Source organism: Chenopodium quinoa, unplaced genomic scaffold (genome assembly GCF_001683475.1).
Source record: "Chenopodium quinoa cultivar QQ74 unplaced genomic scaffold, ASM168347v1, whole genome shotgun sequence".
NCBI lineage: Eukaryota > Viridiplantae > Streptophyta > Magnoliopsida > Caryophyllales > Amaranthaceae > Chenopodium > Chenopodium quinoa.
Window position 1 is genome coordinate 1,441,546 of NW_018744693.1, and position 9,195 is coordinate 1,450,740.

The window sequence follows — 9,195 nt, forward strand, 5'->3', positions numbered from 1 at the left end:
TATATATTCATATACTTACATTAAGATATTGGAAAAGTCGAGTGCGGCCGTCGTTGTTTATTGTCGGATTAATCTATATTCATACGAAAAAATGTATGTTTATCAAGTAGAAGATAACAAAATAAACAATTATTTAAGAAATTAAACAGCATAAGAGCATCTTCAATGGTTTAATTGTAAGGACTTGCTTGCAATATAAATAAAATTTCTAGCTACATGCTTACCATTGGAGAACAAAAAATTGAGCACCATGCTAGCAATTGTAGCCCAAACAAGCTACATGCTTGATTGAAAAAGAGACAAATAAACTCCACTTATATTATAATATGTGATAATTATTTATTTATTTATTAAAAATTTATTTTTTACAAACTAAAAAGTGTTGTAGCTTACCATTGGAACACTTTGTTGCTAAAAAGTGTTTGTAGCTTAAAAATTAATATAGAAAAGCAAGCTACAAAACATTATAGCTTGCCATTGGAGATGCTCTAAACACTTTGTGGAAAGACGATACAATACAAAGAAATGTATGTTTTTTTTTTTTTTTTTTTCTCTAAAAAAAAAGTACAAAGAAATATCAATTACAAGCATCTAACTTCTATTTTGTCTTATCCTCACGTCCTGATTATTGCCTACTTATCAGTTAATTTTTATAATTTTATTTTCAATTGTAAATTAATATCATTAGATGTATAATTACATACATTAAACTTTCATTAATTCACTTTATAAATATTTAATTTAAAAAAGATTTTTTTAAACATCATAGGGTTACATGCTTGCAATGACTAATCAAACAAATATGATTTTAGAATCGATGATAATTGAGACGGTCTTACACAAAAATTTCTCGTTTAATTTAGTAGTAATGATCGATGCGCTCATAAATTATCTTGATTATTTTATCATAATATATATTATAGCAAAGCGAACACAAAAAAGTTAGTAGAATAATAAATAGTTTCAAATTTCTATTGATACATAGAGAAAAAAAATTAAATTCGTAAATGCAGAAGTTAATTAGGATGTGTGCATATGTAAATTTATCGTCAAATTTTAATTATCCATCCCGTGTATTTTCTTACAAGACACATCTTTGTCCATAATTTTTTTTTACTTGTGTATTGAATAAAATTATAAAAGCAAATATTTAAAAATTGACATAGTATGTTTCCAAAAAAAATAAAAAAAAATTGACATAGTAAAATGAATCAAATAAAATGAACATATAGTAACATATTTTTATTATATTGAAATATAAAAAATACAATTAAAATTTTCTAAAAAATAAAATACAATTAAAATTGAAAACTATAACACCCGAAAACAAATTAGACTAATAATAATAACATCCGAAAAATAAAAAATAAAGCAAGTGAAGTCTACTAAGCATATATTCCCTCAAATATAAAGTTCTCCCTCCCTTCTTTTTTTTTAAAAAAAAAATAAAATAAAAATACTCCCTCCTTTCTTTAATTAGTTACATGTATGTATTTTATTTTGGGGAAACCAAAATTACATGCTTTTTAAAAAAAAAAAAATTATGAGTTGTCATCATTTTTTCTTCTATTTAATTTTTTTTGTACTTGTGACATCATTTTCCGACACTGTCTCTCTCCATCTGTTTAGGGTTCGTTTAACATTGATGTGGTTTTCTATTTTTTGGTTTTTTGTTTTTAAAAGTATAGGATATATGTCCCATAATGAATCAAAAATTATTTAAACATATTAAAATTATAATAATTTTGAAAACTGACAACAGAAAAGTAGAAACACCTTTTTCTTGTTTCCTGTTTTTGGTTTTTGGTTTTAAAAAAAAAACAGGAAACTGAAAACCAAAAATGATGCCAAACAAGAATGTACCAATTACCTTTTCTTTTTCTCTATTTCTCTAACACCACATTCATATTTGTACATTCTAATCATGGGTTTAATTGAATTACTAAGATTCTAAATTTCCGTGAAAAAAAAAAGAGAAACAAGCTTGGAAATAAGGGATGGAGGGAATGCTGCGTATATATAATTAAAAGTATGAAAATAATTTGGTTGATGACTTACTGTCCATCCAAATTGTAATTGGACACACAAAATTTACATAATGGAAAACAAACAAGACAAATAATAACATCTGAAAAATAACAAATAAGGCAAGTGAAATATTAAGCAATATATCCCTCAGCTCAAATAAAAAGTACTTCTATATGATTAAAAAGTAAGAAAATAACTTGGTCGATGACTTACTGTCCATCCAAATTGTATGGTTTCTTCTCCATTATTAAGTATCACTCCAGCCGAAGAATATTGAGAAGCGCTTACGTTAAAGTTATGAACGCTAAGTACAACTTTTGCTCCATAATAATACTTTGCATTTGGAATAGGAGTTTGAACAACTGCAAACTGAGTATAAACAAAAAATATTTAAAACAAGCTTGCATTCATCAAGGACAACATATTAATTTACATAAAGTTTTCCTTTTAAAAATACTCATAATGATGTATTCAATTAAACATTGCATATTAGATTTTATAAAATGTATTCACCATTAGAAAATACACATTAAACTACAATCAAATCATCACGAATCAAAAGTTACCCATAATTGGTTTAAATTATCAAAAAATATTTTTTTATCCTTCAATTCATCGTCTTTCAAATTTCAATGAAATTAACAAAATTTTACCTTATACAAGACTTATTCTACCATGTTACAAGTAACTATATTATTGTTAATGGTGATTTTTTTTATTTTTTATTTTTTTATTGTATTAAAAAAAAAAAAGAAAAAATAACACTTACATTATTTTCCAAACTATTACTTTTGGTTCGTGAAGTATAATAATCTGTAAATCGTTTCATTTTGATAAAATCGTCCTTGCTCACTCTTTTAATAGGAATTGTTCCTGTTGGGCACCCTTCACCTCTTGAATTCATATTGGTAAGTACCTCTCTATCTTGAGAAATTTTTGACTCTTCTTCAAATGCGAGAGTAGATGGCTTCATCTAAAATTAAAATAAGCATTTATTAGATAAGTGTAATGAAATACTTGTATGTTAATTCGATATATATATTGCCAATTCGAATGAATTCACTTGAACCTTGGGATGGAACGAGTGATTTGCCAATAGCGGATGATCAAAAGCAGGTTGCGTATAAAAATCTACACAGTCATATATGTCTCCATACTCATTCTGCGATTAAATGAAAATAGTTAGTTTTATCACTTATGAATTGTATATAATAAAAATTCTTTTTAACCTTTTTAATTTTCATTTTTTTTTTTGAAAAAATGCATTAAAATTTAAAAGTTGTAAACAACTACTTCATCCACTATTCACAATTTGAGAATATCTTCTAGCAGATTATTCCTAACTAATGTATATATGTGCCAACCAAAAAGAATTGATGTCTAGAGGTGAGCGAAAACCTAAATTAGAATCGGATTTTTGAAAATATTTAACGACTTGTACCTGAATCGTTACAATTTTAAACCTAAAACAACCCGAATTAATTACATCTTAACCCGATAGTAAACGACTCATTTTAAACCGAAATTGTTTAATTCAACAAAAACCCATTGCAACCTGTAGTTCATTGTGATGGTTGTACCATTTACAATCTGTAACCTATTATGACCGAACCGTTTTAAACTCGTACCCTGTTATGGCCAAACTGTTTATAACATGTAACCTATTATGATCAAATCATTTACAACCCATTACCCATTATGACCAAACCGTAAACCCCTTAACCCGTTATGTCTGAGCCATTCACAACCTATAACTCGTTATGGCCAAAACATTAACAACTCATAACTTCTTATGATCAAACCGTTTACAACCCATAACTTATTATGATCGAACCGTTTACAACCCGTGTAACTTGCTTCCCCAATTTTTTCTATCTCCTTCTACATCCCACGTTTTTTCTATCTCTTTTAACCTACTATTTAATAAACCCAACTTGTTTTATGACCCTTATTAATTAATTGTGAGTTTATAACCAAAGCTCTTCTTACTTGCTACCCAATTAACCTGACGTGCATGTTTATGATTAAACCAATTGCATCATAACTCGTTCAAATTTGTTATTTAAAACCTGATTTTGCTCTTGTTTAAAATCTGTCACAATTTTAACCTAACCTGTTTCAACCCACTACTCGATAAAACTAACTTTTTTTTTTGAAACCCGATAAAACAAACTTCGTTAAGACTTAACTCAATTATTTCTTGACCCTTTCCTTCTCATTATCTGATTAACCATATTCAGTAATTATCTTAGTTTAACTCGATTTGATTTAAACTGAAACTTGCTTTACATGGGATAAACTCATTTTCAAATCGACCTAGTTCAACAAAAACAGATTATGAACTGATAATGATCACTCGGCCCGTTTTTCACTTAATCTGTTTTGAATCGTAAGCCGTTTTCAAATTAAATTACTTCAACCTAGCTAATTAAATCGATTATAACCCGAATCGATTTTACCCTGGTCAATTTGTTTTTAACTGAACCATGTTCAAACTGGCTTAGTTCAACCCAAATAGAATAGTACCTAAATCGATTACAACCCAACCGGGTTAAGACCCAATATATTTTGACTCTAAACCTGCTTCAAACTTGCAAAACTCAGCTCGTTTTCAAACTGACCAAGTTCAACCCGAACCAATTATGACCCGAAGCGATTACAACTCGACCCGATAAGGACCTTATCTATTTTGACCTTAAACCGACTTTAAACTGGAAAAACTTGTTTTCAAACTAACTAAGTTCAACCCAAACTTATTAGGATCCGACTCGAACCAAAATCGCAAAAAAAAAAAAAAAAAAAAAAAAAAAAAAAAAATTCAACCCGATAATTTTTTAACTGACCCACTATTTTATTTTAAGTCGTCATAAATTGGTCTGTTATAAACCAAACTAGAAACCAAATCGTTAACCTGATTGACACCCGTAATAAATAAATGGGAATGTAATTAATAATTTGAAAACTTTTAATCACAAACCTCTTAATCTTCAATCCTAAATTATTTACAACATTTTAAGATTAAAACTAGTGTTCGACCCGGGCGTTGCTCCAGGTGATACTTTGAGTATTTTTATCATTATTATTATTAAAGAGCTTGAAAGAATTTTTTTTATTGTCGAAAATTATAATATTACAATAACAATAATAAATAGTTTGAATAATTTTTGCTTTTATTTACAATATGTATATATATTTATGTGCACAGATAGAACAACATTAGCTTATATCTTGGATGTTAATAAGTTGGTCTTCATTCAATAAGGTGTTCAAACCTTATTGTATGCATTTTTAGTTAACCATGACATGAAACAAAAATATGCTAGAAGTACACGTGGTATAGTGAATGATGACGTGGCATTATGCTGGTGTAAGAATGAGATACAAGTGACACATTGACATTTTTAGGAACGCTTTTTAATATATAAGTATAGATATAGATATAGATTTGGGTGTAACTTCAGGGTCTAGATTAACAAAACTTGCTTAGGCCTTTAAGTTGTTTTTAATAGGGTAATAGTCCAAATGTAATTAAGTTAATTAGATTAAAATCAAGGGATGTGAGCCTTATTGTTTTTTTGACAGAACCACCTAGTAGTAATAAAGTTGTGCAGTAACCAAAAATCAAAACAATTTGTAATAAATATAAAATTATTTAAAAAATAAAAATGCTGTACATAACCCTTAGGGCTATGTATAAACATTAAATTTACACTTAAAAATCGTTTTAACATATATATTTACCAAATTGAGGAAATGATTCATAATATATCCTACAAGAACAAATTAACTTAAATAACATACCTTAATTGTTTTAACACTTGGTTTCTGGAGGAGCTCAAATTGTTTCTCATAATCAAGTTCTTCTCTAGTCAAACGATGACCTTTTGCTCTATGGTTAATTAGAAGTAACAACAAAGCTACCAAGCATACTAGTTTCACATCCATTGCTCTGCAAATTAAGTTTTCATAAAATTAATCAATAAACTAAAAAACTATTTTCAATAATAATAACATTATTATACTCGTATTAAACATCTAAACCTTTAATTTGACTTCAATCGAATGCAACTCTTAAGAATATGTGTGTCACGAAATATTAAATAAATACTCGTAAGAGAAAGCTAAATAATTGAGAAATTATTTAATTTTTGACACCTGGCCTATCATTAAATTCACAAGAGATATTCTATCCAAACAAATCATTACAAATATGGAAAATAGTGATCAATAATATATATATAGCATTAAATACAATTAATGTTGTTAATGAAAAATCAATACATTAAATACTAATTTTTATGATATTTGTTACCATATCTAAGTAGTATTAAAGGATTTTCCTCAAAAAAATAAAAAAATAAAATAAAGTATTAAAGGATGGTTATTGCAATTCAATCATGGAACCTGTTTTTTTTAGGGATTTCACTTTTTTTACTGTACTCCCTTCGTCCCTTATTTACATTTCTATTTCTAAAATTATACGGGAATTAAGGAATTTTGAGTAACCTTAAAACCCATGATTGAAAAATAATGTGGGAATTACAAAATATTTATTGTTGTCTTTGAATAAAACAAATATAGAATGATATAAAATAAAACACATGTCATCAATCCTCTTTAATGAATAGGATCAATCACATTTTTTGGTGAAAAATAAAAGGACCAATCATATTTCAGTATAGTGTTGCACATGGGTTCATAATGTTTAAAAAGGTGAGTGCCAGAATTATGGTTTCTCTGCCATTAATTGCAAAATAGAAAAATAATAAAAGTAATGCCACATCACAACTATTTAGGGATAAATTGGGGATATTTGGCAAAAATTTACTTACTAAAAAGGGAAAGTAAGAATATAATTTTGAAACACCCAAAATGGAAAGCAAAAATGTAATAAGGGACAGAGGGAGTACTTTTTATTTTCTTAATTTCACGTATGTTGATGAATAACTTTTTTTTTTTTGAGGTAATGTCAATGAATAACTTCAATTGTTTAAATATTTATTTTAAAAAAACATACACTTTAATAGTCCCAATTATTGCAGATTTACTTCTAATAATTAATTTCAACTAAGATTTGTTATCTAATAATCCCAAATATATAAAAGAACCCTTTCAGTAAGTTACCGGCCAATGGGACTACTAGAGGCAAATTGAATTTAGGAGAATATCCGTTACCTTGGCATTCTATTGTACCTAGAATAAAGCAAATGTAACACCATTTTATAGAGGTTTGACAAGTTACAATAGATCGATTACATACATTGTTACAATTGATCAGGTAGTGTTAGTGCAACAGATCTACTGTTAAACGACATAGAATGTAACAAGGAATATAGTGTTACAATAAGTCTATTGTAACAAATTTAAACCATCTTGTAACAATTTTTGGTGCAATAGGCCCATAAATGTAGTAGTGATATATAGTTGAACACTATCTTTATAAATTTCTAAATTAACACTTGATTAGCCTTACAAATTTATAGTAATATCCTTAGGGTATCGTCTGTGCTAATAACTAGTCAATTATAAATCACAAATTTCAACTTAAGTTGAGTATGTGAATAAAATACGTAACCATATGAATGATAACTAAGTTCAACTTTTTAAAAATGAGATAGACCCTGTTCTTTTGAGCTTGTGGCAGAGCACAACAGGAGTCAACAGAGTAGAGAAGATTTCAGTAGAGCAGAGTAGATTAAAGTCGAACAGAGTATAGCAGAGTAAATTTCATTATTATTATTATTATTATTATTATTATTATTATTATTTATTATTATTATTATTATTTAATTAAAAGACCTTATTATTATTTTTTAATTAAAAAAACCTACAAAGTTAATCAATTTACAAGAAATTGATGGGGAGCCTAGATATAATCTAGGCCCCCACCCCTCTATCTATAGCGAACCCGATCCTGCTGAAGATGTGAGTAGCTGGACGAGCACCAATATCTTGAGTCTTAGCGAACGCCTAAACCCGCTTCAACAACGCAACATCATCCTTTTCTAATTCCCCCAACGAAGAAAAGGAGAAAGGAAGAAAATCATAGCCAATAGCCCTGCAATGTGCCCCATACTTGTCCCGCTTCCACAACAGACACAACACGACCAGGAACGAAGTTAGACAACCCTGATTGTGTCAAAGGTGAAGACCCCGTCAAGTTAACACATACATCAAGGCCTTTATTCCAGGAATAAAGCAATACATCTGCTGAACGAAGATCCCCGTCATTCCCTCCAGTCAACCCAACGTTAATCTCCTTTCGAGCGGAAATCCCAGACCGAAAACAAATATCAACAAGGGTGTCACGAACAACGTTGTGCCGATGTTTAATGCCCACCACCCCAGCACAAGACACTGCATGATCCCCATAAATATCCCCATAAAAAACCCTTGAGCAAGCAGAACACGGTGTTGAAATGGAAAACAAAGGAACACCCAACCTGTAGCAAAGAACACTACGGTAAGTCTTACCATTCGTAGTCTGAACCAAACCCGATATCGGGACCATCCGCAACCAGGCCGAAGATTATTATTATTATTATTATTATTATTATTATTATTATTATTATTATTATTATTATTATTATTATTATTATTATATCTAAAAACATACAAAGTTATACAACCTATAAAAAATTAGTGGGAAGCCGAGATACAATCTGGGTCCCCACTCCTCTAGCTATAGAAAAGCCGATCTTAGTAAAGATATGAGCTGCAGCATGCGCCCCAATATCTAGAGTCTTCGAGAACTTCTAGATCCGCTTCAGCAATGCAACAACCTCTTTTTCTAACTCCATAAGAGAAGAGAAAGAGAAAGAGAAAGAGAAAGGAAGGAAGCCATATCCAATTGCTTGACAACTGGATTCATACTTGCACTACAAGAAAATAACCTTTTCGTAGCGATTATTTTAACCTTTAGTATCGATTGTAATTGCAACAAAAAGCTTTCCCAACGAATGGTCATTCGATACAATATCTCCCGTTGCCTTAGCCTTTAGTAGTGGTTTTCAATATCGCTGGGATTGACCTCAATAATAATCGATACGAAAAACTACATCCAATCGTGGTGATTATTGTAGCGATTACCACTACCACAAAATGTGGAATAAGCAACACACAATACACAACGGTCAAGTTACATGGGCGATCTCTAGAATTATACAG